Source organism: Suricata suricatta, chromosome 10 (genome assembly GCF_006229205.1).
Source record: "Suricata suricatta isolate VVHF042 chromosome 10, meerkat_22Aug2017_6uvM2_HiC, whole genome shotgun sequence".
NCBI classification, from domain to species: domain Eukaryota; kingdom Metazoa; phylum Chordata; class Mammalia; order Carnivora; family Herpestidae; genus Suricata; species Suricata suricatta.
The window spans coordinates 126,083,651-126,093,353 of record NC_043709.1 but is presented as its reverse complement, the minus strand read 5'-3'; the positions used below and the strand labels follow the sequence as shown (position 1 = coordinate 126,093,353).

General features: G+C 37.6%; 1 long non-coding RNA gene across 1 annotated transcript; it reads left to right on the top strand.

Annotated features, from left to right (window-relative positions):
• The first annotated feature begins 506 nt into the window (after positions 1–506).
• On the top strand, positions 507–9,217 carry LOC115304296. The gene is made up of 3 exons (XR_003914372.1): positions 507–539; positions 8,361–8,474; positions 9,142–9,217. It is a non-coding gene; the product is annotated as an uncharacterized LOC115304296 (long non-coding RNA).
• Positions 9,218–9,703: the final 486 nt, after the last annotated feature.

Sequence of the window (9,703 nt, the reverse complement as noted above, 5' to 3'; positions counted from 1 at the left end):
TCCTCTTTATCATCTTTCTCTCTGAATTCGCACTACAGTAAAACACTGACCATTCATTCATTCACAGTCAACATTCATTTAGCGATCACCATGTGCCTGTATTACATATCAACACTCTACTGAGTACTTCATCATTCATTACTATGACCTTCAAAAGTAAATATGATTAGCCCCATTTCATTGATAATAAATTAAAGCAATAGCTCAGAAAGGCTATATTAACTCGCCCAAGTTCTTCTGGTAATACAGCTAGTAAATGCTGGAGCCAGCATTTAAACCTCATGTTCTACCTTCTCAATTAGTGACAGAAGCCAAGATCAACACTCCTCGTAGGGAGATATCATTATTCTGCAGTAGAATGTTTACCATCTGTTCGACTAGGACCCCTTGGCTTCCATGGCCAGGTTGATGCAATAGGCGGTGTCACAATGCCAATAAGTCAGTGGACTCGCTCAGGAAAGAATTTAGAACACATGTGACCCAGACCACCCAGACACTTGAAGAATCTTATGGGGATTTCAAGTTTATATTTTTCTAATGTGAGTATTGAATTCTCAGTTAATACAGCACTCACAGATGATAGAGAAGAACCAAAGTTCTAGGGATTTAAATGGTTTCTCCTATTTCATGTGCATGCATGCACGTGCTCGCACGCGTGTGCGCGCGCACACACACACACACACACACACACATAAAGGGTTTATTGGAGTGAATTTGTAGATTACTGCTAGTCCCTTGGCTCCAGCCACTAAATAAATGATTTGGGTTGAAGCCTTAGGACGATGAATTGATGATAAACAAATACACACATACAGGAAATAGGATAGTAAAATCCAAAGGGCACTATCTGTCCAACAGTCAAATCTACAAAAACCAAGATGCTGCCTCTTTACAAATAAGGCATTGTTCCAGATATCACTGGACTTTAAATGATCTGAGGACAGAAAGTATAGCATCTCAGTCCCTACCACACCATAGCACCCTGCAAAATAGCAGCCTTACTGTCAACTCTCAACAGATGTTGATTGGATGATTGTGTAATAATGTATGAGATTTCCCTCTGATTTAGAGTAACCTGTCCTATAACTAAACCAAGTGTGCAGTATGTGATCAAGGATGAAAGTGGAGGCAGATAAGTTATCAGCCTCTCCCCCATACTGCTATGTGTTGTGATACACAGTACAGATTTCACCTCCAACTTTCAAACTTCTGGAAATTTCAATGGCATGAGGTGTTTTGACACTACCGCAAAAATCAGTTTCATTTTCTTCATTTGGATGTAAAACAAGAAGAACTAAAAGAAATACTACAAAACTCAGTCCTTTCACCATCTGAGTATGACCAAGTAGAGAGCACCATTCCTTTTCCCATTTCTGCGTGGCAACCTTACAGATGGAGCCTTTACCAGGTGGAAGTGGCCTCTGCATGGCTTCAGGGTATTTTACTCCTGTTTTTGCTCTAGCTTGTCCTACATTATTTTTTCTGCTAACTTCCTGATAGCTAGACAAAGGAAACTCGCTTTTTGGCATGACTGCTATCATGGCTAATAATTTAGTTCTGGAATGAAGGACCATATCTTTCAAAAACACTTTGCTAATTGTCACAAAAACACTCAGATCAATGGACCCACAAACGTATGACCAACTAATCTTTGACAAAGTAGGAAAGAATATCCAAAGGAATAAAGACAGTCTCTTCAGAAAGTGATGCTGGGAAAACTGGACAGCAACATGCAGAAAAATGAACCTGAACCACTTTCTTACACCATACACAAAAATAAACCCAAAATGGATAAAAGACCTAAACATAAGACAGGAAGCCGTCAAAATCCTCGAGAAGAGGGGCACCTGAGTAGCTCAGTGGGTTAAGCATCCGACTTCAGCTCAGGTCATGATTTCACAGTTTGTGGGTTTGAGCTCCGAATCAGGCTCTGTGCTGTCAGCTCAGAGCCTGGAGCCTGCTTCCGATTCTGTGTTTCCTTCTTTCTCTGCTCCTCCCGCACTCATGCTCTGTCTCTCAAAAATGAATAAATGTTAAAAAAAATTTTTTTAATCCTCGAGGAGAAAGCAGGCAAAAAGTTCTTTGATCATGGCTGCAAAAATTTTTTTTAACATTTCTTTATTATTGAGAGAGAGAGAGAGATTGTGAGTGGGGGAGGGACAGAGAGAGAGGGAGACACAGAATCTGAAGCAGGCCTCAGGCTTCAGGCTCTGAGCTGTCAGCACAGAGCCCAACATGAGGCTCAAACCCACAAGTGGTGAGATCATGACCTGAGCTGAAGTTGGAAGCTTAACAGACTGAGCCTGGTGCCCCAGCAACTTCTTACTCAACGCATCTGTGGAGGTAAGGGAATCCAAAGCAAAAATGAACTATTGGGACCTATTCAAAATAAAAACCTTCTGCACAGCAAAGGAAACAATCAGCAAAACTAAAAGTCAACCAATGGAATTGGAGAAGATATTTGCAAACAACATTTCAGCTAAAGGGTTAGTATCCAAAAATCTATTACGAACTTATGAAACTCAACACCCAAAAAACAAATAACCCAGTGAAGAAATGGGCAAAAGACATGAATAGACACTTCTCCAACTGACACATGAAAAAATGCTCAACACCACTCATCATCAGGGAAATACAAATCGAAACCAAAATGAGATACCACCTCACACCTCTCAGAATGGCTAAAATTAACAGCTCAGGCAACAACAGATGTTGGTGAAGATGTAGTGAAAGAGATCTCTTTTGCACTGCTAGTGAGAATGAAAACTGGTTCACCCACTCTGGAAAACAGTATGGAGTTTCCTCAAAAAATTAAAAATAGAACTACCCTATGACCCAGCAATTGCACTACCAGGTATTTATCCAAGGGATACAAATATGCTGCCTAAAAGGGGCACATGCATCCCAATGTTTATAGCAGCACTATCAACAATAGCCAAAGTATGGAAAGAGCCCAAATGTCCATCGATGGATGAATCGATAAAGAAGATGTGGTATATAAATATATATATACAATGGAGTATTACACAGCAATATAAAAGAATGAAATCTTGCCATTTGCAACTACGTGGATGGAACTGGAGGGTATTAGGCTAAGTGAAATTAGTCAGAAAAAGACAAATATCATATGTCTTCACTCATATGAGGACTTTAAGACAGAGAAGAGATGAACATAAGGGAACGGAGGCAAAAATAATATAAAAACAAGGAGGGGGACAAAACATAAGGACCTCTTAAATATGGAGAACAAACAGAGGGCCACTAGAGGGGTTGTGAAGGGGGATGGACTAAATGGGTGAGGGGCATTAAGGAATCTACTCCTGAAATTGTTGCACTATAATGCTAACTAACTTGGATGTAAATTAAAAAAATAAATTTAAAAAACCACTTTTCTAGCTTCCTATATTATGTGACCCTTTCAAAAAGTTTTGCTTTTTCTGTGGCTCCACATTGTCATTCTGGTTAGACCTGTGAGCTTCTCAAGGATGAAAGATATCATGTTTATATATGTTCCACTGAACCAAGATTGTTTGATTAATATTAAAAAGGGCCAGGGGTGCCTGAGTGACCCAGTCAGTTGAACATCTGACTCATGATTTCTGCTCAGGTCATGATCTCGTGGTTCATGCATCAAGCCCCACATGAGGCTCTGTGCTGATAGCATGGAGCCTGCTTGGGATTCACTCTATCCTTCTCTCTGTGTCTTTCCCCAGCTCACACTCTCTTTGTCATTCTTTCAAAATAAAAAATTTTAAAGGGCCATGTTGGGGCACCTGGGTGGTCCAGTCAGTTGAGCATCCATCTCTTGATTTCAGCTCAGGTTATGATCCCAGGGTTATGGGATCAAGCCTCACTGATTCTCCCTTCTCCCTGCCTCTCTCTCTCCCTCTGCCCCTTTCCTCCTCCTCCTCCTCCTCCTCCTCCTCCTCCTCCTCCTCCTTCTCTCCCTCTCTCCCTAAAAAATATTTTTTTAATCTAAAAAAGAAAGGGCTTGGGGCACCTGGATGGCTCAGTTGGTGAAGAGTTTGACTTCAGCTCAGGTCATGATCTCATCATGGTTCACGAGCCCCACATTGGGCTCTATACTGACAGCTCAGAGCCTGGAGCCTGCTTCAGATTCTGTGGCTCCCTCTCTCTCTGCCCCTCCTCCCTCAAGAAAATAAACCAAAAAAAAAAAAAAAAAACAAGAGGGTGACTGCTATAAAGCTTCATTTAAAAGGGGGGGGCATATTAAAATCAAAGAATACCAAGGGGCTCCTAAGTATATAAAGCAAACATTAACAGACCAAAAGGGAAAAGCAGACAGCAATATAATAATAGTAGAGGACTTCAATACCCCCACTCTCATCAATAGATAGATCATCCAGACAAAACTGATAGGAAACATTAGACTTCAATGACACATTAAACCAGATGGACTAACATACATTTATAGAATGTTTCATCCAACAACAGCAGAATACATATTCTTCTCAAGCACACATGAAACATGCGCCAGGGTAAATCATGCATTAAGCCACAAAAAAAGTCTTAATAAACTTGAGATTGAAATTATATCAAACATCTTTTCCAACCCCACAATGGTACAAACTACAAATTAATTAAAAGAAGAAAACTAGAAACCTAACAAATATGTGGATATTAAATAGCATGCTATTGAAAGCCAATGGGTCAAATAAGAAATCAAAAAGATAAACCAAAAACTACTTTGAAACAAATAAAATGAACCACAACATACCAAGACTTATGGGATGCAACACCTACATTAGGAAGAAAGATCTCAAATAAATAACCTAACAAGGAAATAGAATAAATTTTTAGAAACCAAGCCCAAAGTTAGTATAAGAAAAGTAATAAAGATCAGAGTAGAAATAAATAAAATAGAAATTTAAAAAGACAATAGAAAAAAAAAACACTAAAAGCAGGGTTTTTAAAAAAAAAATGTGAACAGTATAGACAAGTCTTTAGCTAGACTAACCAAGAAGACAAGAGGACTCAAGTAAATAAAATTATAAATAAAGGGGAGACATTAAAGTAAAAACAAACAAAAAAACGATTGTATGAGACTACTATTAACAACTACAGTAAAACTTTGGATTGTGAGTAACTTGTTCAGGGAGTGTTCCAAAAGATGAAAAAACATTTCTAATACATTTTAACTTGATAAATGAGTGATGTTTTGCAATGTGAGTAATACCTGACACCAAATGTCACATGATCAAAACTGAGCCAATGGTTCTTGAAATTCACTTTTATATATGAGTGCTTTGGATCACAAGCATGATTCCTAAATGAATTATGCTCAGAAACCAAGGTTTTACTATCTATGCTACATATGCCAACTAATTTGACAACCTAGAAAAAAATTAATAAATTCCTATAAATATATAACCAACCAAGACTGAATCATGAAGGAATAGAAAAATCTGAGCAGATCAATTCCTAGTAAAAAGATTGAGTCAGCAATCAAAAATTTCCAATGAAGAAAAGTCCAAAATTATATGACTTCATGGACGAATACTACCAAAATTTAAATTAAAAGTAATACCAGTCTTTCTCAAATTCTTCTAAAAACAGAAGGAAATACTTTCAGACTCATTTTAGGAGGCCAGCAATACCTTGATATCAAAAGCAGACAAGGGCACTACAAGAAAATTATAGGTCAATATCCTTGAAGGACATAGATGCAAACAAAATTCAACAATACATTAACAGGATTATACAGTATAATCAAGAGGTATTTATTTCAGGGATGCAAGGATGGTTCAACATCCACAAATTAATCAATATGACACAACGCTTTAACAAAATGCAGGTTAAAAATCATATGGTCATCTCAAGAGATGCAGGAAATATGTTTGATAAAATTCAACATCTATTCATAATAAAAACTTTCAATGAAGTGAGTATAGAGGGACTAAATCAATATAATATAGGCCATATATGACAAACCCATAGCTTGTACTCATACTCAAAATCATATTCAATGGTGGAAAATGAAAAGGTTTTTTTTTTCCTAAGATCAGGAATAAGACAAGGACGGCCATTCTTACTATTTTTATTCAATATAGTACTGGAACTCCTAGTCATAGAAATCGGACAAGAAAAAGAATTGAAAGGCATCCAAATTAGAAAAGAAGTAGTAAAACGGTCTCTATTGAAGAAGACAAAAATAAATGGAAAGATATGCAGTGTTCAGGGATTGTAAAAATTAACATTGCTAAAATGTCCACCTACCCCAAACAGTCTACAGATCCAATGCCAACCCTGCAATGGCATTTTCAGAGATAGAACAAACAACCCTAACATTTTTATGGAAGAGAATTGGGTTGAATAGAATAGCGAAAGCAATCATGAGCAAGAAAATCAAAACTAGAGGCATCGCACTTCCTGATGTCAAACTATATTACAAAACTTTAGCAATCAAAACAGTACAGCATAGCGCTGGCATAAAAACAGGCACACAGATGAATGGAACAGAATAGAGAGTCAGGAAAAAACCCACCCATTTAATTAATTTATGACAAAGGAGCTAAGAATATGCAACAGGAAAAGGACCATTTCCTCAATAAATGGTGTTAGGAAAATACGACAACCACATGTAAAAGAATAAATTGGACCACTTTCTTATACTATACACAAAAATTAACTCAAATGGTCTAAATATTTGTATGTAAGCCCTAAAACCATAGAACTCCTAAAAGAAAGCCTAGGAGCATAGTGTCCTGGACATCAGTCTTGGCAATGATATTTTTATTTGACACCAAAAGTAAAAGCAACAAAAGCAAAAACAAGTGGGAAAATATCAAACTGAAAGCTTCTGCTCAGCAAAGGAAACCATCGATAAAATGAAAAGGCCACATGCCAAATGGTAGAGAATATTTGCAACGCATATAAAGGATCAGAGGTTAATATCCAAACTAAATAAAGAATTCATAAAACTCAATAGAAAAAAAGCAATCAAATTTAAAAAATGGGCAGAGAACATGAATAGACAGTTTTCCAAAAACATACAAATGGCCAAGAGATACATAAGAAGGTGTTCAACATCACCAATCATCAAGGAAATACAAATCAAAAACACAATGAAATATCATCTCAGACCTGTTAGAATGGCATTTATCAAAAAGATAAGAAATAAGTGCCTGCAAAGATATAGAGAACAGGAAATCCTTGTACACTGCTAGCAGGAATGTAAATAGGGGCAAACACTAGGGAAAATAATATGGGGGTTCCTCAAAAAAAATTAAAAATAGTACTACCATGTGATCTAGCAATTCCATCTCTGGGCATCTATTCCAAGGAAATAAAATTGCTATCTCAAAAACATATATGCACCACCATGTCCACTGTAGCATTCAGTTTCAATAGCCTAAACACAGAAATCACCTAATGGTCCACTGATGAATGAATGAGGAAAGAAAATGTGGTATATAAATATTGTAATTTTTATATATGGAATAATGGAATATTAGCCATTAAAAAGAAGGACACCTTGCCATTTGGGACAACATGCATAAACCTCAAGGACATTATGCTAAGGGAAATAAATCAGACAAAGAAAATATTGGTATGATCTCACGTATACATGGAATCTAAAACAAAAACCAGGGTGCCTCAGTGGCTCAGTCAGTTGAGCGTCTGGCTTCGGCTCAGGTTATGATCTCACGGTTTGTGGGTTCGAGTCCCACATCAGGCTCTGTGCTGACAGCTAGCTCAGAGCCTAGAGCCTGCTTCAGATTCTGTGTTTCCCTCTCTGACTCTCCCCTGCTCATGCTGTCTCTCTATGTCTTTCAAAAAATAAATAAAAAACATTTAAAATTAAAAAAAAAAAAGAAACTGAGATACAGAGAACAGATTGTGGTTACCAATGGCAGGGGTTGATGAAATGGGTGAAGGTCATCAAAAGATACAAACTGTCATTTATGAGATAAATAAGCCCTAAGATGTAATGTACAACCTGGTGACCACAGCTCACAATACTGTATCATATATTTGAAAGCTGCTGAAAACGTAGATTTTAAAAAGCCTTATCACATGAAAAAAAATGCTGTTAACTATGTGTGGTGACAGGTGTTAACTAAACTTATTGTGGCCACCACTGAGCAGTACATACAGACGGTCAGATCATTACAATGTAATGAACACAATGTTATATGCCACTTATATCTCAATGAAATATATATATATATATATATATTTTTTTTTTTTTTAAGAAAAGAACAAATCACTGGTCACCATTCACATACAAGTCATTGTTCCTTGACTTCAGGTGCCCTGGAGTTGGGACCACTTGGGAAGATGTATCAGAAAATGGACTTGAATAGAAAAACATAAGCAAGTGAAACCTTTTTTCCTAGGAAGAAGAGAAAAAGAAGCTGAAGTGTCTAATGCTACCAGGACGTATCCAACCACAAATGTGAAGTAATAAGAAAAAGGAAAACATGGGAAGCAGATCACCCTGGGGAATGGAGGTATTATCATGAATCCTACTTTACCTCTTTTGAACTGTGGAGATCCAGGAATTTAGCAGTATCTCCAAAACATTTTTTTAAATCCATAAAATAAATAGATTTTGAATTTCAGATAAACTGTACCGAACTTGGCAAACAGAAACCTCCTTGCCAAAGGGTTTTAATTGAACAATTTCTAGGAAACCATGCTCTCTCTAAGCTAGACAGGAAGTAAAGACCTTACATATGTTGAGAACCTTTATCACACAAGGAATGCCCATGTTTTTATACGATATTCAATATTTCTTTGTTAAGTTATTTTCATAAAAAATTTCAAATGTAGCCCCCCCAAAAATCCCCAGCTACCAGTTCTCCAGCTTCAATAACCAACAACATTTTGCCATACTTGTTTAACAATAGTAACTTTTTAAAAGCTAGAATAGATTAAAACAAGTCCGAGTGTTCAAGTCATTTTGCCACTAAATACTTGAATAGACGTGTAAAAGGAAAAGAATATTCTGGCATATAACCATAATGCCATTAGCACACCCAACAAATTAATCATCTGATACCCGACTTCATAAAAGTTCTTCAAATATCTAAAGCAGTCTTTGCCATTATGTTTAGATGCAACACTGTATAAGGTATTATGTGTCCTCATGTCTCTCTTCTATTTCTTTCACACTAGAATATTCCCTTTCCTCTTTCATGTTCATCCCAGGCCACTGAAGAAAATGGATCCATAGTCCTGAAGCAATTGCCACACTCTGAATTTGGTTGCAAAAGCCATTTCGTAAGTTTTGAACACTCTGGCAGTTGAGAGTTCCCAGAGGAGTGAACCTTGGCACTGTGTTTTCACTTGTTTAGGGAAACTGGAAAGTGTATAATCTGAGTGTCCACACGACCCTGTTCCCTTAGATCCAGGTGGACAGAAGAAACTGATCACTTAGAACCCAAAGACACCGCTTTTCCAGGAGAGGTCTCTCTCTAGTAGATTTCACAAGAAAGCCGCAGGACCAGAGGAGTGTCCCCACGACTCAGTTAGGAGAAAGAGCAGCCTGGGGCTGTGGGCAGCTCTCCTGGGAAAGAACTAGAGTTGATTGTTGAAGGAAGGAAAAACAGTATTTATGTCCGGAAGAGGAAGCTCCCATCACAGACAAATATATAGGACTTGATGAGGCTTAGAAGTAGGGGCTCCGTGTTTCTTGCTGGAAAGGCACGTAGCAAGCAGCAGCCTGGGTCCTCAGAAG